This window comes from Orcinus orca, chromosome 2, assembly GCF_937001465.1.
Source record: "Orcinus orca chromosome 2, mOrcOrc1.1, whole genome shotgun sequence".
Lineage (NCBI taxonomy): Eukaryota > Metazoa > Chordata > Mammalia > Artiodactyla > Delphinidae > Orcinus > Orcinus orca.
This window is the reverse complement of record NC_064560.1, coordinates 108279609-108306725: the sequence shown is the minus strand read 5'-3', so window position 1 is coordinate 108306725 and position 27117 is coordinate 108279609. Positions and strand designations below refer to the sequence as shown.

Here is a 27117-nt window from a genome sequence, read left to right as displayed (position 1 = left end):
CCTGCAAAATTTGGAAACTGTTACCTCTTTAGGCATGGCAGGTGACTATTGGGGAATCCTTCCATTTATTTAATATACCCAAATGTTAACTTGCATCTCAGGAGTGGCTTAGAATTTGGAATCCTTCTGTCTCTTGAGTTTGAATAAGAGGCATATAAATGCAGGCCTAAACTCATTCACTTGATGGGCTGTAAGTAGTGGTACACACTGGTGATTGATTGGATATTCGATGATACCAAGAAAACATATTACTTTTATTGAACTTTGGTGTTTTGTTATGATAATAGTATTATGATTAAGTTTTTAAATCCAGAGTCTTTTAGACATGATATCTGGGGTTTGTTTCAAAAGAATGTGGTGTTGCAACAGGGTGTAAATTGTTGGCAGTATCAAGGAAGTAATAGTGGTCTAGGGTATGATCATTGGAGAAGCTAAATGATGGATACTTGGGGGTTCTTTGTGTTGTTCTGTACTTCTGTATATGTTGACATTTTCTGTACTAAAAAATTGTTAAAGTAATTTATCATTGTGTATAACTAGTGACTCATAATTTTACCTGCTGAAATTAACATATAAAGAATCCTCAACTTAAATGTCTTCTTAAGCGTGGAAATTTAAATGCTGGCCATGAACATGAATTGGACTTCACTTACCATGCATTTATTTAGCAGCTACTAAATGCTTTCCTGTAGATTTTTCTCATTTAATCTCTGCAAAGGTAGGTGTCATCCCCATTTTACAAATGAGGGAAATGTAAACTCTAGATAAGTAGTACACAGGTAGAAAATAGCATAATTGGAATCTTCCCCCCATTTGGTCTGTCTCCCAAAATTCATGTTTTATTTCTACCATACCATGCTGCTTCTCAGACCTACCTGACCACCTTTTCCTCCATGCTGTTTTCCTTTTAGTAGTGAAAGCTTGGCACGGCAGGTGGACAAACATATATGAAAATGTGGAAGATTTCTGGGGTCTTTGTCCTCTCCTTTCCTCTTAGGGGGTCTTTGTCCTCTGGGGTCTTTGTCCTCTCCTTTCCGCTGGAGTCCCAAAGCAGGAGTTAAAGGTTTGTTGCACCTAAAGGAAACCATGAAGCAATGAATTGATAAAATTCTAGACCTAACTCACCAACCTTTGGTTCTGCAAGAATTCATTTGACCATTATTACATATATTTGTGTCAGTTACTGTTCAAGATACTGAACTGATACTCTCATCTCACTTTCAGAACATAAATTAAGAGGTCAACCTTGAGGACTTTATGCTAACCTTGAGGGCATTATGCTAAGTGAAGTAAGTCAGAGAAAGACAAATACTGTATGATCTCACTTATATTTGAAATCTAAAAAAACCAAACTCTTAGAAACAGTAGATTTGTGGTTGCCAGGCGTAGAGTAAGGGGAGGGGATGTGATGAAAGAAGGAGGAATGGGTGAAGGTGGTCTAAGGGTACAGCCTTCAGTTATAAGCTAGATAAGTTCTGGCGATCTAATGTACAGAATAGTGATTATAGTTAATACTGTATTGCATAGTTGAAACTTACTAAGAGAATAGATCTTAAAAGTTCTCACCACAAAAAAAAAATACAAGAAAAAATGGTGAGTGTGAGGTGATAGGTGTGTTAACTAAACTTATTGCAGTAGACATTTTGCAATATAAACCTATATCAAATCATCATGTTATGAGCCTTAAACTTAATGTTATGCATCAATTATATCTCAGTAAAGCTGGTGGGGGATGGTGGTGCTCAGTCCTAACACACTTACCTCTCTCCTCCTCCCGCCTATATCTCTACTCCACCCTCAGAAGCAACGGCAACACAGCTCAGGAAATGGACTAAGTGCAAGGTAGAAACGCTGAGCAGCCTGTCCAGTCACTCATTGCTTTCTCCTTTCTCTTCCCAAGAACATGCCAAGTTTGCAATATAAGGGAACTTGGGACAACCCACTACTTCCATGCCAGTTGTAACAATGGAGCTTTAAGAATACTTAATATATAGTGTGGCACAGCTTAACAAAAGTCCCATCCTGAAGTGTGTGGAGAGAAAATACCAGATTTTATAAGCACTTGTGGTTAAAGCAAGACTTGAATCCAAGAAAGGCTTTATGTGCAATCTAGATATTTACACTCCCTTTATTCTCCGTCACCCACCCATCCCCAAATAAAAATCACCATACTTAGGCAAATCTAGACTTACCTGTGCTTAAAATAACCCCATGCTGACTAGCCTACAGAGTGGGTCATGTGGGATAGACTTTCAGCTCCATGGTGTACTTTCCCTGCCCCTGAATTTCCACATCTCTAGGCCAGAGAAACCTAACATGACAGAGTTAATAAGAGCACAAACTCCAGTTTTATCCACAGAGCTGTCCTTTGACCAAGCAAGAATGCTGAATTACTGGAGAAGCTATAGCATGTTTGATTCTTTAAAAAAAAAAAAAAAAAAAGATTTGATGCTTGAGCCCAAAGAGTTGGAAAACTAAGAAGAAATGAGAGATTGAGAGTTTCAAGTTAGAGTAAGAGAATACCTACAGGTTATTTAAGGGCATAAATTCAAAACTGCCCCTGCCCAGCCTCCTGAGAAGGCTTTCAGTAGGATGGAAAGCTGAGAGCCGCCTTTCCCCCTGGCTAACCCACCTTTCGCTGGCCGCAGGCAATCAATAGGTAGAGTAATGTATTATTTAGTACAGCACTGAAACCCATAGCTTGATTTAAATTTAGATGTTTAGTTTTTCACATGTACTAAAAACTGATTTGTCTGCCTTTCTGCCATCTGCACACATGTGTACAGGATCTAGAAGAAGGTACTTAGGTTTCGCTCTTCCCCTTAAACTCTTCAAATGAAACTTGTTTTGCTTTTTGCCTTCCCATCTTTTTTATCTTAACCAAGGTTCCACCTTTCTAAATAGGCCAGACTCAAAACTTTTTCATTTTTCTCATTTAGTTTTTATTTCATAATCATAAACTTAACTATGCAATCCAACTAGACTTGGAGGGGAATAAGGAAAATATAGAACCCAAAGAGCTGCAGCACATGAATAGATGTTGAGTATTTTCAGACAGCACAAAGATTATAGGATAGAGTGAGCAGATGAAGGTGGTGGGGTACACTCCTGAGCTATAGAAGGAATGGTATGGAAGTTAAAACACAAGTCAAATTTATTGGAGTTGTCTGTAGTCAGCATTAAAGAGCTACTTGGTGGTTCTCCCATTCCTGGACTGAAGCACTCCATAGCTTCCACAATATTCATGCCCTCTTCTACCTTGCCAAAGACCACAGGTCTGCCATCCGACCATTCCGTCTTGGCAGTGCAGGTGAAAAACTGGGAACAGTTTGTGTCGGCCCCAGCATTTCCCATGGACAAGATACTAGGACCCATATGCTTCAGGATGAAACTCATCATCAGATTTCACCCCGCACATGGATTTGCCACTAGTGCCATCATAGCCTGTGAAGTCACCACCCTGGCACATAAAACCCACAATAATTCTGTGAAAGCAGGAACCTTTACAACGAAGTCCATTATCCCCAGTGTTCAGGGCATGAAAGTTTTCTGCTGTCTTTGCAACTTTGTCAGCAAACAGCTTGAAAGAGATGTGGTCCAAGGGCTCACCGTGGACAGTGATGTTGAAGAACACAGCAGGGTTGACTGTGGCTGGGTGATGGTGATATCTGCAAAGCCAAACTTTCTTCATTCTTTAGTCCAAATTGCTTGTCCTCCTGGGAAGAAACCTCTTGTGTTTTTACCTGTATCTCCACAAGTAAGGACTTCACCCTAAATGAGTCTTTATCACTTTTCCTTAACGTGACTGAGTCTTGTTGCCCTCTTTGAATTTAACCTTTCCTTCCTGCCCCCAGACTACCCTGCCTGACTACCATTGTGATTTTCTTCACATATTGCTTTCATCTTGAGACTCCTCTGAGCATTAGCCTACAGAGTATCTAGGCCCTATCCAGCCCTGGGTATGAGCAGACCTGCAGTCAAAGATGATAGGATGTGAAAACACCTAGCATCGTTCCTGGCACATGGCAGGCACTGTTGACTTCTTCTTTCTCTTCTTACAAGTTAGTTTCTTTACTGTCCCAAAGACTACCAATGGTTGTACCAGCCTCATAGATTACAGCATACCTTGGAGATATTGCAGATTTGGTTCCAGACCACCACCAGAAAGCGAATATCACAATAAAGTGAGTCACATGAATTTTTTGGTTTCTCAGTGCCTTTGAGTTATGTTTACACTGTTCTGTAGTCTGTTAAGTGTGCAAAGTATTATGTCTAAAAAAAGATCTTAATTAAAAAACACTGTATTAAAAAAATACTTTATTGCTAAAAAAAATGCTAACCATCATGTGTCTGCAGTGAGTTGTAGTAACATCACAGATCACCATAACAAATACAATGAAAGTTTGAAATATTACCAGAATGTGACACAGAAACATGAAATGAGCAAATGCTCTTGCAGAGATAGCGCCAGTGCACTTGTTTGATGCCACAAACCTTCAATTTGTAAAAAAACACAGTATTTGTGAAGTGCAATGAAGTGACGCTCAAGCTTTTTGATAAAATGAAATATGCCTGTATTCTCCCTCCAAGAAATATATTCACTCCAATCTTTTGCCTCTCCAAATCTATCAAGCATGAACAGATACAAATTCTATATTAAAACTTTAAAACAAGCTTGAAGGTCACAGAAGTAGAAACAAATGGAAAACCATACTACCTTGTTCTTGGCTAAGAAATTTAACATCATAAAAACAATGTTATTTAACATGTCAAAAATACTAATAAGGTTCTGGGGGGAACAAAGGAAATGGGAGGAGGGGAGCTAGCCAAGCTGATTCTAAAGCTAATATGGGAAAAATAAAGCAAAAATGGGCAGAAAATTTTGGCAAAGAAGAGCGATAAAGGGAGATGAGCATCTGTTAGATATTAGTCAGATTATAAAGCCTAAGTAAGGGCACTAATCTACCCTTATGACCTAAACACCTCCCAAACATGCCACCTCCAAATACCAATACATTGGGGATTAGGTTTCAACAGAATTTTGGGAGGACACATTCAGTCTGTAGCATCAAATGTCCATCGATAGGGAGCTAGAGGAAAAAAAAAAAGCACAAAGTATAATATAAACAATATATCATTAAGGGCTTCCCTGGTGGTGCAGTGGTTAAGAATCCACCTGCCAATACAGGGGACACGGATTCGAGCCCTGGGCTGGGAAGATCCCACATGCCACGGAGCAACTAAGCCCTTGCGCCACAATTACTGAGCCTGTGCTCTAGAACCCGCGAGCCACAACTACTGAAACCCATGCACCTAGAGCCCGTGCTCCACAACAAGAGAAGCCACTGCAATTAGAAGCCTGCACACTGCAATAAAGAGTAGCCCCCACTCGCTGCAACTAGAGAAAGCCCGCGGGCAGCAATGAAGACCCAATGCAGCCAAAATAAATACGTTATTAAAAAAAAGTACACGCACATTTTCTAAAAATATATATATCACTAAGTTAAAAAGTAAGGTGCATAAATTATATATAGTGTGCTACCTTTTAATAAAAAGAGAAGATATAGATATATGCCCATGGGGACAGTAGTGGGAGCAGGACCTTTTAGTGTACCCCTTTTGATACTGTTTTGTTTTTGAACCATGTGAGTTAAATGTATTACCTGTAAAAGAGAAAAAAAAAAGATGCTTTCCCAACTATAAATAGAAATTTAAAAATTAAGAGTTGGGAAGGCCTTCAGAGATCACCTACAAGTTTCTTCATCTTAAAAGTGAGGAAAAAAAAGAATATAAGAGGGAAATGTTCATGAGATAGCATAGCTAATTTGTTACAGAACTAGAATACAGGTCTCTTGAGTGCTTTTCTCTTAGGTTTCTTCATAAGTGCTATCTACTCTAGCCCATGCTGATCTCCCTTTTTACTGACTCACTGATACCTTATTTGCTGATTTCATGGGTCTTAATTTTTTCTCATAAATGTTTACATCTTTGAAGGTATTCCCCTGTATTTTCTATAGCACTGCACATGGTGTTTGGCCCATAACTACTTTGTTCATTTATTCAATATTTTATTGAGTGTTCACTGAAAATGCCAGACACACTGCTTGGTTTTATGGATAGCTGTCAATTGGGATACTGGAAGTAGAGGTAGAAGTTTTCATCCTTGTTCTAAGCATTGAACATAAAGTCAATAAAGCCTGTAATTCATTCACCTACTTACGTGAAGCCATATTTATGTTTACTTTCTTAATAATTCTTTTGGGTAGGGCCTAAGCAGCGGGTGATATACATCCTGCTGCTCATATGTAGGTGTTAGATGAATAAGATTACTGCTCATCAAGCCCAGAGTTAAGTGAACAGAGAAAACCTTTAGCCTGCTTGTGTTAGTCAGATTCCCCTTCCATCCTACTTCTGGGGACTGGATCACTCTGGGTTTTCAGAAACGTTTTAGAAAAGACTCTCTCCCCTGGTACCCAGTCTCCTATTTCTGTCAACAGACTGCCTATGCCAGACTTTCAGTGTCTTGAAAGCAGGAACTCTTTCTTTGTATTCCTAGTGCCCGTTAAAGTGCCCAGCACAATCATTGTTAGTTGAACTGAACCAAACCTCTAGGGCCATACACACCTATACTTAAAATACAAATGTGTCTCCTCCAATGTGTTTCCACAAGACTGAATTTCGTTTCATTTCCAATCTATTTTAATGTTTCTGATTCCCAGCTATAAAACCTGTAGCCTCCATTCCCTTTTCCCATAACCATAACTGCCATCTTTCCTCTGTCCCTTCTGGAAAGTGTGCTAACCGTAAGTGCCCTAAGACTACTGGGAAGCAAGTGTTTCCCTAGTGCTCAAGATAAAACTTGGCAAATAGCCAAAGTAATCTCGAGAAAGAAGAATGAAACTGGAGGTTTCACACGCTGTGATTTCAAACTATACTACAAAGCTACAGTAATCAAAACAGTATGGTACAGGCACAAAAGCAAGACACATAGATTAATGGGACAGAATAGAAAGCCCCAAATGAATCCACACTTATTGACATATTTTGTTAGTTAATATATGTCAAAGGAAGCAAGAATATACAATGGGGAAAAGATTCCTCTTCAATAAATGGACTTGGGAAAACTGGACCACTTTCCCACACCATATACAAAAATAAACTCAAAATAGGTTAAAGACTTAAATGTAAGACCTGAAACCATAAAACTCCTAGAAGAAAACACAGGCAGTACACTCTTCGACAACATTCTCAGTAATATTTTTTTGGATATGTCTCCTCAGACGAGGGAAACAAAAGCAAAAATAAGCAAATGGGACTACACCAAACTGAAAAGCTTTTGTACAGCAAAGGAAACTCAACAAAAGGAAAAGGCAGCCTACTGAATGGGAGAAAATATTTGAAAATCATCTGGTAAAGGGTTAATATCTAAAATGTACAAAGAACTTACACAATAGCAAAAAAAAATTTTTTTTAATGGGCAGAGAATCTGAATAGACATCCTTCTAAAGAAGACATACAGATGGCCAGCAGGCACATGAAAAAATGCTCAACATCATTCATCATCAGGGAAATGCAAATCAAAACCACGAGATATCACCTCACACCTGTTAAAATGGCTACTATCAAAAGACAACAAATAAGTGTTCACAAGGATGTAGAGAAAAGTAACTATTGTGCGCTATTAGTGGGAATGTAAATTGGTGCAGCCACTACCGAAAACAGTATGGAAGTTCCTCAAAAAATTAAAAATAGAATTACCATATGATCCAGCAATTCCACTTCTGGGCATTTATCCAAAGAAAGTGAAAACACTAACTCGAAAAGATATATGTAACCTCATGTTCATTGTGGCATTATTTACAATAGCCAAGACATGGAAACATCTAGGTGTCCCTCAACAGATGAATGGATAAAGAAAAAGTGGTGTATATATATACAATGCAGCATTACTCAGCCATAAAATAAGAATGAAATTCTGACATTTGCAGCAATGTGGATGGACCTAGAGAGTATTACACTTAGTGAAATGTCAGACAGATAAAGACAAATAATGTATTACGCCACTTATATTTGGAAAAAAATAATACAAGTGAATATATGCAAAACATAAACAGACTCACAAATATAGAAAACCAACCAATGGTTGCCAAAGGGGAAAGGGGAGGAGAAAGGGGGAAATTAGGGGTATGGAATAAAGAGATTAAAAACTACTATGTATAAATTAGGCAACAAGGATATATTGTATAGCACAGGGAATTATATTCAATATCTTGTAATAATTTTAAATGGAATATAATCTGTAAAAATATTGAATCACTATGCTGATAGATCTGTAACTAATACTGTAAATCAACTACACTTCAACAAAAACAAAACTTTTTAGAGAAAGACAAATATGTGATCTCTCCTATATGTGGAGTCTTAAAAAGAAAACTCAGATACAGAGAACAGATTGGTGGTTGTCAGAGGCAAGGAGTAAAGGGTGGGCAAAATGGATGAGGGGAGTCAAACAACTTGCAGTTATAAACAGGTAATGGGGATGTAATGCACAGGGTGGCAACTATAGTTAATACTGTATTGCATTTTGAAAGTTGCCAAGAGAGTAAATCTTAAAAGTTCTTACCACAAGAAAAAAATAGTCTTTAACTATGTATGGTGATGGATGTTAACTAGATTTATTTCAGTGATCATTTTGCAGTACATACAAATAGCAAATCATGTTGCACACCTGAAGCTAATATAATATTGTATGTCAATTATACCAAAATTTAAAAAAAGATAAAACTTGGCAAGTTTATTTTTGTTCCTCAAGGATTTCCTCAATAAAAATTTCATAAAAGCCTGATCCTTGGTCCTGGCAGGTTATGCTACCCTAGATTCAAGTGTTTCTCTAGTGGTTTCTCCAAAAACCTTCTGAGTATATTACATGATAAAGTGAGAAAGAGCTTGTGCTTGACAGTCCCATATACTACCAGCCTTCAAATCTCCTTATTTGTAAATTTAGAAATAATAATGCTCATCTCATAATGTTATGGTGATGTAGAGATAAGGCATGTGAAAATCCCTGGCATATAGCAACTGCTCTAAACACATCCCACTTCTTATCCACAAAGTAGTTTACAAATTAATGAAGAAACAAATGAGCAGCTTTCCCAAGCAGTAATATTTACCTTATTTATAGAAACCTGTGCTACCAGTTCCTGAAGAAACCAGGTCTTCAGAAACCAGGTCTCTTAGTAGCTTGCCTTGGCCTGTCTCTAGCAGTTTAGTTTTGGAACATTGTGCTCTTGAGGTGTGTCATAGTATGTCCTGATCAAAGGACAAGCCTAGTTTTGTCAATGATATTGGTATGTAAGGATCCCTTTTACTAGGTTCCATGAGGTCCTCAGATATGACAAGGCAGAGTCTCTGCCCCTTAGGTGATAACCATCTATTAGAGAATATAAGGTATTTACATAAATAACAGTTACAAAGTAATGTATGTTTTAAGTATATAAGAGATATACAGATAAAAATGCTATCGCGATTTAATAAGGAAAAATTACAGCTGGAGAAGATCAAAAATGGGTTCACTCTGGGACTTCCATGGTGGCACAGTGGTTAAGAATCCGCCTGCCAATGCAGGGTACACGGGTTCAATCCTTGGTCCAGGAAGATGCCACATGCCGCAGAGCAACTAAGCCAGTGCGCCACAACTACTGAGGCTTCGCTCTAGAGCCCACGAGCCACAACTACTGAAGCCTGAGCGCCTAGAGCCTGTGCTCCACAACAAGAGAAGCCACCACAGTGAGAAACCCCTGCACTGCAATGAAGAGTAGCTCCCGCTCTCCACAACTAGAGAAGAAAGACCACGCAACAATGAAGACCCAACACAGCCAAAAAAATTAATTAATTTTTAAAAATGGGTTCACTCGGGCTTCCCTGGTGGCGCAGTGGTTGAGAGTCCGCCTGCCGATGCAGGGGACACGGGTTCGTGCCCCGGTCCAGGAAGATCCCACATGCCGCGGAGCAGCTAGGCCCGTAGCCATGGCCGCTGAGCCTGCGCGTCCGGAGCCTGTGCTCCGCAACGGGAGAGGCCACAACAGTGAGAGGCCCGCGTACCACAAAAAAAAAAAAAAAAAAAAAAAGAATTCACTCAATCATTCAATAGACATTTATCATAGATGTGTCTCTGCAAGGTATTAGGCTAGACACTAGGGATGCAAGATTTAAATTATATCACACTTGTTCTGGGAGAGCTAAGAGCTTAGTAAGGGAGAAAGTCACAGAAAGAATAATTGCGGTACTGTGTGGTAGGGACTGCTTTATAAGTGGGATGTTCAATGTGCTTTGGAAGTAGAGATCAAGAGTGATTAACTCAGTGTACAGAGACTGGGGAAGAAATGATGTTTGAGCTGGGTCTTGAAAGATAAAGAGGAGTTTCCCAGATAGAGAAGATTGGAAAGGGTATTTATTAAGAAGTTGCCTTTTTTTTTTTTTTTTTTTTTTTGCGGTACGCGGGCCTCCCACTGCTGTGGCCTCTCCCGCCGCGGGGCACAGGCTCCGGACGCGCAGGCTCAGCGGCCATGGCTCACGGGCCCAGCCGTTCCGCGGCATGCGGGATCTTCCCGGACCGGGGCACGAACCCGTGCCCCCTGCATCAGCAAGCGGACGCCCAACCACTGCGCCACCAGGGAAGCCCAAGAAGTTGCCTTTTTATCTTGAAAAATGGGAAGAATTTAGACATTCAGAAGTGGGGAGAATCCAGAATTGCATCAACAAAGATTGGAAAATCAGAAGAAAGCATGAAGTGAAATAGTTCTCATGGGTGAGTAGAAATGCATGAATTTGATCCAGTTTGTGGTGGGATTAAAGACAATGGAGAAAACTATTAAAGATCTTCAAACTGGGACAGGATAAGGTTAGAACTTTGGATTAAGAAGATTGAGCTTATAGTTTTGTACAGGAAAGTTTGGATAAGGCCACACTAGGAGCAAGGAGGGCAAGTAAGAGACTATTAAAATAACTAGGTAAGAGGTAACAAAATCATGTAGAAAGTGGCAGGAGGAATGGAAAGGAGAGGCCAAATAGCAGAAGTGTTGCAGACATGGGGTATGGTTATTGGCAACCTGAGTGCTTGAGAGGATGCTGTACCATTAACAGTAAGAAACATAAGAGTTAAGGCTCGGGAGAAGTGAAAAGTAGATGCACTAATTTTGAGAATCTGCAATAGACTGGTAGAAACAATAGACAAGATGGGACAAGTGGTTAAGGAGAAATGGGAAGTGAGAAAGAGACAACAAATGTGACAACTTTTTGTGAACTTTGGCAGTGAAGGAAAAGAGTTTATGAGGCAAATCTTGAGGGTTTTCACTGTATGATGAACTGGAGAGATTGAGCTAATTTGTAGGTGGAAAGGGAAAATGAAGAGCAGACCAAAAATTGAAAATGAAAGAGAAGGGGGTAAATGATGGAGCAAGGTCATAGTTTCAGAGGTATTAGTGGAGGAAAGGATGTGAACTGTTGCTGTGACAATTAATTTGTAGGCATAGAGGTGAAGAATTTCAGTTTCTACTTAAGATGATGTCAGATGATTTGCAGATAATTTTTTTCCAGTATGGAAAATCTCACCCTGTTTTGTTTTTCCAGTCCCTTGTCAATTAAACCAATTTCTGACTGGACATGGCCTACTTAGTAAGAGACACTTCGCTGTAGTAGAGTGGGAGTTGTGTAATTGTTTTCCCTAGTATTCCTGCTGCAGAGAGCTGCTTGTTCAATCACTTCAGATTTGATATCATAATACTCTGTGACTGGCTCCTCAAAAAAAGCTCTTCAATTTGGATAGATGTTGATTTTCACAACTTTCCCAACTCAGACATTTTAAAAGTCAGGAGTAAAAGAATAAAGCTTCTAGAAGAAAACATAATAGAATAGCTCATGACCTTAGAATAGGCAAAGATTTCTTAAATAGGACAAAAACCCGCTAATTATAAAGGGGGAAAAACGTGATTAATTGGGACTATTAAACAACTGTAAAGTCTTGTTCATCAAAAGACATCAATAAGACAATAGAAAAGACCAAGACACAGTGAAAGATGTTCTCAATATGTAAATAAAATAGACACACACTCAGAATACATAAAGAATGTCTATAAATCAGTAAGAAAAAGTTCAATCGCAAAATAGGCAAATAATTGAACAGGCATCTCATAAAAGAGATTATTTGAAAGACCAATAAACATTTTACAAGGTACTCAACTTCTTTAGTCATCAAAGAAATATACGTTAAAACCACAATAAAATATTTTAGCCATCAGAACTACTAAAATGAAAACACAAAATATCAAGTGTTGGATAAGGATTTGGAGCAACTAGAACACTGATACACAGCTGGTGAGAGTGTAAATTGGTACAACCACCTTGGAAAATAGTTTGCTCTTATCTCATAAAGCTGAACAAATGCATACGCTGTGACCTAGCAATTCCAATCCTAGGTGTCTACTCAGCAGAAACAACTGGATTCTATGCAAATGTCCTAGTAGAATGAATGAATAAATATGGTGTATTCATGCAGTGTAATACTACTCTACAATGAGAATGAATGAACGACAACTACACACAACAACATGGATGAATTATACTACATCATGATGAGCAAAAGAAGCCAGAGGCAAAAGAGTTCATGCTGTATGATTCCATTTGTATAGAGTGCAAAAACAAGCAAAGATAATCTATTCAGTTAGAAAAGAGGATAGTGGTTGCCCGTGGTGTTTGTGTATGATGTGGCGGGGGGGGGGGGGGGCAATGGAGCAACTGAAAGGGGGAACAAGAGAAATTAATGGGGATGGGTAACGTTATCTTTCTTGATCTGACAATAGGTACACAGGTGCATTCAATTTGTGAAATTCATTGAGATGTACATTCATAATTTGTGCACTTTTCTGTGTGCTTGCTATACTTCAGGATTTTTTTTTTTAGTCGGAGTTCTCAAGTCTGTCAACCTTGTTCTCATAATAGGCTTAAATCAAGACAAGATCAAAATTGTAATTTATCATTTTCCTTCTGATTTAATCTATGAATATTTATTAAAATTATTCATGTTTCTCAGTTTCTACCTTCCAAATCTTTAACTGCCCAGTTCTCCACATCTTGAAACCCTTTAACGGTTTCCACACAAGAGAATATTACCCCAAGTTCTGTGCTTTGTGGTCTGTGCTTTTGTGTTATAGAGCACAGAGTATCTCCCTTAAAATACACAACTCTAATGAAATTGATCAAATAACCAAATGGATAATAACATCCATTTAGTTTGGAGTTCACAACCATAAAGTCCTCTCAGCACTACTACAACTATGGACATCCTCAGTTTGCTCAGTGCTTTTGATGTTTCTTGTTGCCACATGCTAGTCTTCTGGTCTCCTGGAGAACATTTTGGATGTTAACACCAAGTTCAAGGGAAAATAATGATAATGGAGGGATATTAAGGTCAGGAGTTCCTTGTTTGGGGCAGCTTCCTAGTTTATTAGTTATTCACCATTCTGGAGAGACAACTAACTATGCAAAAATACCTTCAATATGAACATCTGGGTACTAGAGGAAAAAAAATGAAACATGAACTAAGTTTTAAAGAATAAAAATAAGCTTAATATCATGGATTCCTGGGATTTTTTAAATAATGCATTACTGGTTCAGAGGGCATGAACATTTTGATTGGTATTGCATTTCACTGAAAATGTGATTTGGAAGAAATGACATTTTTAATAATGTTCCATTTTCTAATCCAGGAACATGATGTGTCTTTCCATTTATTTTCTTGTTCTAATATGTAAAGTTTTAAAGATTTCTCATTTAGGCCCTGCCCATTTCTTATTGTGTTAATTAATTTCTAAGTAAACACGAGTGATGACTTTGAAATTCCTGAGGACTCAGGGCTCCCAAGGGAGCCCAAATGAGCACAAAGTGAATCCTTTTAACTCTTTAAATTGTTTCTCTCCTAGTATAATTCAGGAAAGAAAGATTTCCTACTCATGTAGCCTCAGATAAATCTGTCTTTTTATTTTGGCTGGGACAAAGGAAAGAAGAGAAACACATGGTCGTGTTTTACCATTCTGTTGTTGGGGTGGAAATATTAATGTTATCTCTCTTTTTTTTTAATTTATAAATTATTGGTTCACAGCTTTCATCCTCACGACACTGTGAAGAAAGGCTAATCATTCTTTATTATTATTATTTATTTATTTATTTTTGGCTGCGTTGGGTCTTCGTTGCTCCATGCGGACTTTCTCTAGTCGTGGTGAGCGGGGGCTACTCTTCGCTGCAGTGCACGGGGCTTCTCATTGCTGTGGCTTCTCTTGTTGCAGAGCACGGGCTCTAGAGCGCAGGCTTCAGTAGTTGTGGTGCATGGGCTTAGTCGCTCCGCGGCATGTGGGATCTTCCCAGATCAGGGCTTGAACCAGTGTCCCCTGCATTGGCAGGCAGATTCTTAACAACCGTGCCACCAGGGAAGTCCCAATATGTTACCTCTAATCAGCTAATTTTCTCATTATTATTGCCCTTCTACAGTACTGCCATTAGGCCCAGGAAAAAATAAATTATTAAAGAACACAGAAGTGTCTCTGACACTCAGGATGGGATGAAACCCTTAACAATCACTCCCATGATTATTTTCATTTACTTGTCAAGGAAGCACTTCACATCTCTTTCTCTGTCTTTGAAATAAAAGGCAACTATGTTCAAATGCCACAGAGCAGGGTTCTCAAGCGTTTTAACTCAAGACCCCTTTACATTCTTAAAAACTGACGGCCCTAAAGAGCTTCTGTTTATGTATGTCTATTGACATTCACTATAATCTAAATTAAAACTGAAAAAAATTATTAAATCACTTAGAAATAATAATAAACCCATTATGTTAACATAAATAATATATTTTATGAAAAATAACTGTATTTTCTCCAACCAAAAAAATTTAGTGAGAAGAGTGACATTGTTTTACATTTTTGCAGATCTCTTCAATGTCTGGCTTAATAGAAGACAGAGGGATTCTCATCTGCTTCCACACTCAATTTGTTAGAATATTACACATCATACAGCCTTTAGAAAATTCCATTGTACATTTGTAAGAGAATGAAAGTGAAAGTGCAAATGATGTCATAGTATTCTTAGGAAAATAGTTTTGACCTTGTGGACCCCCCAAATGGAATTGGTAACTTCCTGGGATCCCCAGACCACAGTTTGAGAGCCACTACCACATAGGGTTGGCAATTTCACATGGTTCAACCTCATATACATCTTTCTTCAAAATATTCAGTGCCAATAAGTCAAATAAATACTTACATCTTTTTAAACATGGTATTCACTGCTTCTTAATACTTGCCTTTTATAGTAATGTGTGGGTAGTGTGACACATGTATCCAACTTTTACCCACATAGATTCATGAAATCAGAAAATATACCAGTAGAAAAGTGCTAAAGGATAAATGATACATGTGGGAAGTTCAGGAAAAAGAAAGACTAATATACATATAAAAACATTTTTTCACTACCGCTAGTCAAAGAAACCCAAATAAAGCAACACTAGGTACTATCCTTCAATAGTCAAACTGACAAACTCTTGGGGGTTTTATTGTAAAAATATGAATCCATATCTATCATCATCACTTAATGTTATCATCATTTAATGTTATCAATGTAAATCAATAACATTTAATGTTATAAAGCTTTTTATAATATTGTTAAATAGGAATAATCTAAGTGCCCAATGGTAGAGTTAAATAATTAAGAGATTATTGAATAATACTGTGAGGTTATTAAAAATGATATTAGAATAATTCAATAATGACAAGGAAAAGTGTTCATGAAATATTAAGTGAAAAGGAGTATGACAAATCAGTATGTATAGCACAACACAATTGTGTAAATGTATGTGTGCCTTTGCAGAGAAAGGAGGTTAGAAGGCAGGTGTGCCATGTCCATGTTGCATGTTGAGCTCTCCAGAGGGAGCTTAACAGGAGAGTTAGAGCAGAGGTCAGGTTCTACTCCATTCGCCTAGCCCTGCACCTTGTGCACAGGGGCTGTCTACAGCCAGGGGAAGGGGATATCTTTTTCTGAATTGTTCAGAAGCATCAACTGGACTATTGATAGCCCTGGGATTGTGACCAGTATATATTTTCTTCTCCTGGGTAATCTGTATTTTCTATATTTTCATCAATGAATAAGTATTACTTCTGTGAAAGAAAAAATACAATTATTTTTAAAATTTATTTAATTTTTATTTTTTTATTTTTGGCTGCTTTGGTTCTTTGTTGCTGCACACGGGCTTTCTCTAGTTGCAGCAAGCCGGGGCTACTCTTTTTTGTGGTGCGGTGGCTGCTCTTGTTGCGGAGCATGGGCTCTAGGTGCACGGACTTCAGTAGTTGTGGCATGTGGGCTCAATAGTTGTGTCTCACAGGCCCTAGAGCGCAGGCTCAGTAGTTGTGGCACACGGGCTCAGTTGCTTTGTGGCATGTGGGATTCTCCCGGGCCAGGGATCAAACCCACATCCCCTGCATTAGCAGGCGGATTCTCAACGACTGCGCCACCAGGGAAGTCCCCAATTATTTATCTTTTTACAAACAGACAAGTGATAGTAGTTGAAGCTGGGGGATGGGCACCTGGGTATTCATTATACTGTTCTTTTTTTTCATGTGATATTTCCTATAGTAAAAATATCTTTTTTGACATGCTTATGGACATAATACTTTATATAACCTGCTCTTTGTTAAAATATGAACCCGTATCTTGTCATAACTGGAGCTTTGGTCTCAAAATCTCTGAAAGACTTAATCTAACACCTGAAGAGTCTTTAAAAGATTAACTTTAAAGCTATGCAGCAAATACAAGTATCTGCTAATTTAACCTGGAATGTTTCAGCAAGATTAATAGTGAGCTTTTAGACTCCAGAAAGCACTATACTTACCTCACATATCCACTTAAAATCTAAGCCTGTGGGAGTTTTCAATTTGAAAAAGGTTCATAGGTCTTGGTTGATAGTTCTGACCTGTAGCAGAAAAGTATTCAAAACTAGACACAGAAACTCTCTGTCCTTTTTTCCCCTTTCTTTGAGTAAATAAAATAATTCTTAACTTGATGAGCTGTTTACTTGACAATTATCAAAAGCTAAATTGTCACTTTCTGAAATGCTTGCTTGAAATTTGGTCTTTTAAGCTGTCTAGTTGTCCCTTGTGCTTCAATCAAAAGTCATAGGAAAGTTTTTTCTCTCTTACCAAATGTACTTATTTGCTGATCACTATTCCATCCTTAACTGAAGTTGTCTACTTTAACTTGAATGAGAATTTCCTTTTTCACCTTGACTCTGTGAATTCAAGAGAGATCAAGTCAAATTTTATCTCTAAGCTCTGGACCCATGTATCCAATTTCTCTAAATATCTAACTCCATTTGGAGGTCTCCTAGCCACTTCAAATCCACAGGTTCATGGCCGGGGGGAGATGGGGGACCGTGGCTGACTAAATTAAAATTTTTTATTTTTATTTTTTTAAGTATAGTTGTTTTATAATATTATATTAGTTTCAGGTGTACAGTACGGTGATTCAGTATTTTTACAGATTATACTCTGTTAAGTGTTATTACAAGCTAACACCTGTTCAACAGTGAGTCCTTCCCTTTTCTCCCTAAACCTGATCCTCTTCTAGTGTTCCCCATCTTAATGAATGGCTCTATCATCCACCCAGTGGCTCAAGTTAGAGTCCTCGGCATCATCATGTTTTTCCCCTCCCCCGATCTCCCCACATTTCCTCTCACCTACTTCAAACTATTCTCTCCCACAATAGCAGGAGTTATCTGTAAAAAAGCAGATCGGATCATGCCATCCCTTTGTTTAAAAACCCTTGAGAGGTTTTTCATGGCTTTTAGGATAAAAACAAAATCCTAAATCCTATGTATGGTCTACAAGGCCCCAGATGATCTGGTCCCTGCCCACTCTAGCCACTCTCAGTTCCCATCAGTTCTCCCAAACACCCTGCACCTCCTTCCTGCCTCGGGACTTTAAATATAATGTTTCCTCTATCTAGAAAGCTCTTTTTCCCCACTCCCAGCTGCACTTCTAATTAATTCCCATTAGCCATCTAGAATTAGCAACAGTTAATAGTTGGCTAATATTTAGAGGGAGCACTTCTTAGGTACTAAATAATTTAATCCCCAGAGCCACCCTGTGAGGTGTGTTATCATCTCCATTTTACAAATGACATAACTGAGGTTGCAGAGCAGTGAAATAACTTGGCCAAGGTCACATAATTATTAACTGGCAGAGCCCGGATTCAAAAACAGCCATCTGGTTCCAGAGCCTATCCTCTCTTAAATATTACCTTATGCTGCTCTGCCATTTCATCCAGGAAATCTTTGCTCTAGACCTCGAATTATACTTGCTGAGTAAATGGGAGGAAGAAAGAAGGGAAGAAAGAGGAAAAAAAGAAGGAAAGAAAAGTGAAAAAGGATTCTCAGTTTATGCATGTCAAGTTGCACACTCCAGTTGATTTCAATCTTCTTTGGTTGGAGGTTTTCTGTTACAATTGGCCGAAGATTTAGTTTCTTCAGTTTGATACCATTTGTGTAGGAAAAATATTTCCTGGAAAGCCTAAGAAAAAGGCATAAGAAGAAACATTGAGTGTACAATATACTATTATGTAACAAGAAAGAATTGGCAGAGACACATGAAATTTAAAGACATTTTTAGTAAATGTTATGAAACTTCTGTAGACAATCTAGAGCACTTCTGTGTCCCAATAAGGGGAATGTGCACCTTGGGGTAAGACATAGACATTATTAACAGAATGGTCTGGGTTCAAAGGCAATGTTTTTGAAGATTTTCAGAAGATCATCCATTATATTTTGCAAAGACCATCAGATCATCTGGCTGATAGACTGAGATAGCAAGATTCATTTTGATGGGAAGTATGGATTCCAAAAGGTCCATGAAGAGGAATGGCCTTGGGGGTGGAGAGTAGGAAGGTAGGCTGGGTCAGCTGGGAATGACAGGGTGGCAGCATGAAAGCAGAAAGTGCCTGGTGAGAGGAAGGAGCTGCAGAATAGGAGGAGGAGTAGACTGTGATTTATAGGCTGCAGTTGGTAGACTAAGAAGCAGACAATCACACTAAGTAGGATAAGTATGCGATGCTAAGGGAACTCAGAGGCAAAAGCAAGGAGGGGGTGAGAGTAGTGTCCAGAGAGAGAGAAAACTTGATATGAAGATTAAAAGGACAGTGGGAATTGCCAAATGGTTTCAGGGGAGGGAGAATATTCCAGGTGAACAGAGGGTACAGAAGTACATGCAAGAAAGCTAAGCTTATTGAGAGAACTGCAGCTAGTACAGCATGACTAGAAATTCAAGTGCTGTGGAGACCTGATGGGGAATAAGATTGGAGAGGGAGGAGTTCCCTGGTGTCCCAGGGGTTAGGATGCCACAGGTGTGGCCAAAACAAACAAACAAAGCCTCTTTGCTGCTGCACTGAGGGGGCTTTATCTTGAAAGTGATGGGCAGCCATTTAACATCTTAAGTAGAGAAGTTTTACTTATCAATTAATCAAATATTTTTTGATCACCAGTTGCCTACCATGTTCCAGACCCTACACTAGATGCTAGAAATTCAAACAAGATTTTTAAAAGAAGGGAAAAAAAGATTTATAAGGAATTATTCCATAAATAATGTGACCAGTGCTTAAAGGAACTATTATGTACAAGGTGCAATAGGAACATAGTTGCTTGTTCTGCCTGCCTCCTTCACAGCCTAGGTGAAGATTGAGCTGTGTTCTGAAGGGTGAAAAGTTTTCTAGATGAACAGAATGCAAAGGTACAGACGTATAGAAGTGTGGCAAGCTCTGGGAATGACCAAAGAGTCAGTATGAAAGGAGGAGAAGATGGATGTATAAAAATGGCAGGTGAGGCTGAATAAGTTGAAGACAGTCAGATCATGAAGATTCAAGTGGGTGTGCTAAGGGATTCAGACATGATGTATAGATGATGGGTGTATTAGTCACTGTTCTCCAGAGAAATAGAACCAATAGGAGATAGAGAAAGAGAGAGAGAGAGAGGGAGGGAGGGGGGAAGGAAGAAAGAAAGAAAGGTGGGAGGGAGGGGGAAGGAAGAAAGGATTTTAAGGAATTGGATCATGTATTTGTGGAGGCTAGCAAGTCCAAAATTCATAGGACAAGCTGGCAGGCTAGAGATTCAGGTGAGTTGGTGTTGCAGTTTTGAGTTTGAAGGCTGGAAACTCAGGCAGAATTTCTATGTTGCAATCTAGAGGCAGAATTCCTTTTAGTTTCTTTGGGAAACCTCAGTCTTTTGCATCTAAGGCCTTCAGCTGATTGGATGAGGATGAGGCCCACCCATATTATGGATTGTAATCTGCTTTACTTTAAGTCAACTGATTGTGTAAATGTTAGTCACACCTGGACAAACCATGACACCACTTATATGAAGAATCTAGAATAGTCAAACTCATGGTGATTGCCAGGGGCTGGTTAGGGGAGGAAGCAAGAAGGCACAAGGGTACCATGTACTCCTTTGATCAAAGGATATAAGGTTTCAGTTACATAAGATGAATAAGTCCTAGAGATCTATTATACAGCATAGAGCCTGTAGTTAACAATATTGTGTTGTATACCTAAAATTTGACTCAGAGGGTAGATCTTATAATTGTCCGTATCATACACTAGCAAAAAGTTAATAATCATAAAGAAGGCATCTTAGAGGTAAGGTATGTTTATAGCATAGATTGTGGTGCTAGTTTCACAGGCATATACTTATCTCCAAATTCATCAAGTTGTATACATTAAATACGTGCTGTTTTGTATGCCATTCATACCTCAATAAAGTGGTTTAAAAAATGTTAATCACATCTACAAAAACACCTGTAATCTAGCCAAGTTAACAAATAAAATTAAATGTCACAATGGGGAAACATACAGTCATAGGTGACTAGTGAGCTGTTTATATATTTATTTATGTATCTGGAGATCTGGAAGGAGTATTGGGCTGAATAACTTAGAGCCAAGGAGTAGTTGAAATTATGAATGAATGAAATTTCCTGCAGAGAGTAACAGTGTGAGATGGGGAGAGCACTGAGGGTGGACCATGGGAGACATCAACATCTTAGGGAGGGGGTGGATGAAGAAAGTGATATCTTTGAAGGTGACTGAGAAGGAGCTATCCACGAAGTTGGAGAGGTACCAAGAGAGCATAAAGTCACAGAAATCAAGGGAGGAGAGAGTTAGAATGGATGCTAGAGAAAGGCCAAGGGAGATAAGGACTGAAATGTCTTCACTGGATCTTGCATTTAGGAAATCCCTGGTGACCTCAGCAAGAAGAGTTACTCCTGAGAGAGAGGTGAGGAAAGAGAGACCCTGAATTTAAGCATTCTATTAAGAACGTGAAGGAATCTTGCATGTGAAAGGAAAAAGGGTAAGAGAGTGATGGTAAAGGAGGATATGAGATGGAAAAAGTTGGGGGGAGGTATGTGTTTAAGATAGAAGAACATGTTCATGTTCAGAGAGGAAAGGGCAATAAGAGAGAGACGGAGATAGAAGTTATAAGAAAAAAAGGGTAATTGACAAAGCAGAGTTCCTGAGGAGGCATGAGGGGATGGGATATAGAACACTAGTAGCCTAGGACTAAAAGAGAGATGGGTGGTGATAGATAACAACTCTCAGAGGAAGACATGGCTCTATGAGTGTTGGAGAATAATAAAACCTAGAGTTGGAATGGACTTCAAAATATTTTTAGCTTCAGTCAGGTAGTGCATTAATGTCTCCACTTTATAAATAAGAGGGCTGTGGCCTGGAGAAGTTCATAGTTTACCTATTCATATGACATTATCTTCAGAACCACTTTTTAAACCTTTGGGTAATAAGACTGCCAATTTGTGGGGCTTCCCTGAGTGGCACAGTGGTTAAGAATCCGCCTGCCAATGCAGGGGATGCAGGTTCGAGCCCTGGTCTGGGAAATTCCCACATGCTGCGGAGCAACTAAGCCCGTGTGCCGCAACTACTGAGCCTGCGCTCTAGAGCCTGCAAGCCACAACCACTGAGCCCACGTGCCACAACTAGTGAAGCTTCCGTGCCTAGAGCCCATGCTCTGCAACAAGAGAAGCCACTGCAATGAGAAGCCCGTGCACCGCAATGAAGAGTAACCCCCCTCTCACTGCAACTAGAGAAAGCCTGCACGCAGCAAGAAAGACCCAACAGCCAAAAATAAATAAATAAATTTATTTATTTTTTAAAAAAAGAAAAAAAAAGATTGCCCACTTGTGCCTTCCAGAAAGAACATTACTGCCTAAGAGATCTGTGACAAAAACAGGCTCTGCCTTATTTCACTATTTTTCTGATTCCCTGTAAGAGAACCCAGTTCTGTTCATAAGCTCTACTGACTCTTTTGCTGTATTTAAAATGAGATGCTAGTAAAGAGGTTCTGGGAATTCCGTGGCAGTCCAGTGGTTAGGACTCCGCGCTTTCACAGCTGAAGGCGTGGGTTCAATGACCAGGAACAAAGATCCTGCAAGCCATGTGGCTTGACTACAAGAAAAGAAGAGAGATTCTACTCTTACGTTAGTTATGAAGATGTTTACTTTCTTGTTATTGTTATGTATCACTTGTGAAAAATATTATTTTAATTAGAAATAACTCCTTTTAAACATTTTTATAGAACCAGGCTATAAACAAAGTTTCTATTTTGCCAAAAAGTAAAATGTCCTTAAGTCAGGTTCCTGACATATAAACTTAGAAAAGTGATAAATAGAACTCAAGATGCCCTTTAAAATTAAAAGTGTAATATTGTGTGTGCACCTTCTATATCCTAACAGGTCTTTTTCTTGCCTTTGAAATGCTGTAGGTGGTGTGACTTCCCTTCCAACTCAGCATTTTTCATGGGGGTTAGAGAAGGTATGAGCTAGACTCCGACCATCTCATCCTATAGACAAAGATTTTTAACCTACAGTTTGCATGTTATCAGCTGTGGAGTCTAATGTTTCTAATAATTGTGTAAGCAACAATTTTGTAGTGTTCAAGTGAGACCATTCATGAATTCATTGTTATCTGGCCCTTATAGACATAGCTTTTTGGAGTTTGTTTCCTATTTTTAACCATATTCCACTTCCTAAATCTGCCTTCTAAATTATACGTTCAATTAGGCATTAGCCAGCGGTGGATGACTCTTTTCCCAGAGGATAGCTAACTAGAGACACTTTCTTTTTTTTTTTTAATTAATTAATTTATTTATTTTTGGCTGAATTGGGTCTTCGTTGCTGTGCGCAGGCTTCTGTCTAGTTGCATCGAGCAGGGGCTACTCTTCGTTGCGGTGCGGGGTCTTCTCATTGCAGTGGCTTCTCTTGTTACGGAGCACAGGCTCTAGGCGCATGGGCTTCAGTAGTTGTGGCACACAGGCTCAGTAGTTGTGGCTCACTGGCTCTAGAGAGCAGGCTCAGTAGTGGTGGCGCACAGACTTAGTTGCTCCGCAGCATGTGGAATCTTCCCAGACCAGGGCTCGAACCCGTGTCCCCCGTATTGGCTGGCGGATTCTTAACCACGGTGCCACCAGGGAAGTCCCAGAGACACTTTATTGATGTCATAAACTTTTCTGCACAAGATGCTGCTTTGGAAATAGCTGTTGTCACCTGAGAAAACTCTGTTATATATGTGAGACATTGAACATCAAGGCAGATGACTTGAGGGTGGGAATTCAGGTAGGAATAAAAACAGGCAAGGAAGCACTGAGGGAGAAACATACAGGTTTTATCACTCTGTGGCCCACTGTTACTGGAATATTATAAAATTGTTGCTCACATGCTAGTATGTGACTTACAAAGCAACAACAGCTGAGATGCACGAGGACATGCATTCCATTTCTTTAATATCTGTTCCCCTGAAATCAATGAAATGATGTAGTGTTGAAGACATGCCTTGCAGTATGCCCAGATGTTAGAAGAAAGCAACTGTCAGTAGCGGGACATTCACCCACCCTTGGCTCAGGGTCTCTGGCCTGGTCTGACTCTGAAACCTTAGTGCTCTCTCCTTGGACTTGACCCTCAGTGCCGTGTAACCCCACTGGATCCTGTATTAACCCAGGAATACCTTGCTTGTTTCTGTGCATTTAGCTGTGAACTTAAGTACAATAAACTGAATAAATTGTTTATAAACAAAAAAAGTGGGGAGCTTTAGCCCATGTAACTTCCGTTGTGCACCCATGTGTTCTCCTTTGGTAGGGAGGAGTTCATATGTTCAAATCTCTTTGTGCTGCCTCTCAGCTGCCCAAAGCCTTCTATGAAACCTTGGTTCTCACAATACTCCCATCTTCTTATCTTCTTATCTTCACTTATCTTCACTTTCCAAATCCTATCAAAATTTACCTGTCCTCTGTTTAATTCTCTCTTTAATAGAAAGAGAATGATATGGGAAACTAGTTTAACACTAGGAAGGAAGGTTTTACACTAGGAAGGAAGGTTTTTTCAGAGATGCTCCATTTTCATATGAAGAAATGAATCTTTAATGGTAGCATTTCAAATACCATGATAAGTCAGAGGAGGGATTAAAAATGACCTTGTCTGTCTGTCTTGCTACTACTAGATAGAAGAACTAAATTAATTGTGGAAAACAAATTGCAGAAAGAAAGCAAGATTATTTCAAAGGCAACACATGTCAGTGAGTCAGAGAGCCATTGGCGGTTCCACAGTTTGTGTACAGGAGGGAGCACTGGAACTGTTGGAAGGACAGGCTTAAAGTTGCTTTTACATGTCACTTTACCAAAATACTGATAAAAATGTTAACTGATCCCATTAAAGAACAAAGGGGGGTGGTTGCTGATGGAGTCTATTAAAGGGTATTAAACCATTCCTCAATTTTTCCTCTTAGGTGCCAGCCACCTTTACAGTCAGGTAGCATATTCATTGAGGGCCAATTATGTACCAGGCATTAGTTATAATCCTTTAATTATACTTTTAAATCCATAAAAGTATAAATCATTTGATCTTTTCCATACAGTCCAATCATGAAGCAGTGGGGAAAAAAATCTACTTATGCATTTTTCCCTTATCCCAAATCATCACACTCCTAGACACAGACTGGTAAATAGGCTCATCCAGTCATCCCATTTTTACCTGTGAATATACTATACAAAGACAGGCAGAGACACTCACTCTATTACATTCTGAAATATGCTCACCTCTCCATAGAGGTACTGCATAATCACTGAGATATTTACCCAGTTCACAGACTAATATGACCCACTGAGAGGATGCATGTTCTTACTCTTTCTACATATCTATATATGCAATATACTCACACCTTTGTAATAAAACTCTAGCAGAATAACTGACATGGAAGAAACATCAACCAGAATGGCACCCTATTTTTACACATCTCAGCCACAAAAAGGACCATTAAAAATGGCTTGGGCAGGGCTTCCCTGGTGGCGCAGTGGTTGAGAGTCCGCCTGCTGATGCAGGGGACATGGGTTCGTGCCCCAGTCTGGGAGGATCCCGCATACCGTGGAGCGGCTGGGTCTGTGAGCCATGGCCGCTGGGCCTGCGCGTCCAGAACCTGTGCTCTGCAGCAGGAGAGGCCACAGCAGTGGGAGGCCTGCATACTGCCAAAAAAAAAAAAAAAAAAAAAAGGCTTGTGCATTGTACCTCTGCACTTAGCAGATTATAGAATGACATACTGATGGATTTAGAATTTTAAAATATTGCAGAGACAAGATTATTTATATACTCCCCAGTAATGTATAAAGAATCTCATCCTCTAGTTAAAATCTCAAAAATCTTCCATACGATTTCTCACAGACAGCTATTACAAAAGTAAATTCAGATGTTTTGTCATTTCTTCAGGGGGAATTCATGACCGCCAGCATCAGTATCACCACAGATATTTTTAAACGCAAATTTGTTGTTCCTTTTCCTTTTCTACTAAATGTAAACTAGAGGTTGGTTCTTATGCACACTTGAGTAAAGACACACTAGTCTGTCTGCTGGATAACCTGGGTGCTCTCATTCTCTTTCTGCAGCCTAGCAACAAGCTAGCTCAGCAGGCTGGCTCTAAAGGCTCAGGCAGAAACTAGAATTGATAAGGAAAACTTCACAGGCGATTGGTCTCAAAAACCTTGTTTTTTAAACCGATAAAATTGTAACCCCAATAGAAAAGCTTAGTTTTCCAAATTGGCTGGGTGATCCCTGCTCCCTCTCCACTCCTCTAGAAGTATGTGATGAGGCAGGGGGTTGGGATCCCTCATCCAGAACATTTCCCAAAGTGCATTCCAGTTGTGCCACGCCCAGGCACAACTCTCCATGTGTTGGCTAGCAGCTGGGGCATCCCAAGCATTGGGCTAGCCCAGAGTCTGTAAATTTTTGTTTTGGGTCTGCATTGTTGTTGTGTTTATTCAAGCCACATATTGCTTGATAATACTGAAGTTTGAACCACTGGGCATGTATTATTTAATATATTTACCTATAATTTGGAAGACGTAAATACCACATCAAAGATCGTACTCCTGTTCCCATAGACATTACATCACTTTAGATAGTTAAGAGTTGTATAAATGGGAATAAATTACAGAAAGACTTTTTTGGAATTTTGACTTAAAAAGTATCTTCTTTAAATTAGGTGCTTCATTAAAATGTCGTTATATCGAAAGCTTAATAAGGTTTTTTTTGTAAATATGTAGAAAAGGCTTAAGCATGTGTGTTGATTCTATGATCTCAATTCAATACACTGATAGCTCAACAGTTCCTATGGTTATTGAATGGGATTCTCTTTCTGCCAGTTAGAGTTAGCATGACAAAACTGCAGACAATTCTTAAGAAGTTTAAGTAACTCTTTGATGACCTCAGTCAAGTAGGTGAAAATTCTGTGATAGGATCAACAAACTGAAAACTTTATCTTTTGGGGATAAAACCATGTGCATCACCATTTGTAATATTGTATTCTGAGTATTACAAGGAAATATCTTTCTGCAAGGAAAATCTAATGGAAGCAGGAAGATCCAGAAGACAACATTACAATGGGGAACCACTTGAAGAACATAATAACCAGATTAAAACTTTTCAGTTTAGATAGAAAATCAAAGGGAGAAAGGAAAGAAGACCTAAATCTGTAAAATCATTA

At 39.1% G+C, this 27117-nt stretch overlaps 1 protein-coding gene and 1 pseudogene across 2 annotated transcripts in view; one reads left to right on the top strand and one right to left on the bottom strand.

Moving 5' to 3' along the window:
* USP8 (ubiquitin specific peptidase 8) overlaps positions 1 to 27117 on the top strand; it is a 99916-nt gene that overhangs the window by 9601 nt on the left and 63198 nt on the right. The gene's annotated exons all lie outside the window — the stretch shown is intronic.
* On the bottom strand, positions 3006 to 3691 carry LOC101271389 (peptidyl-prolyl cis-trans isomerase A-like; annotated as a pseudogene).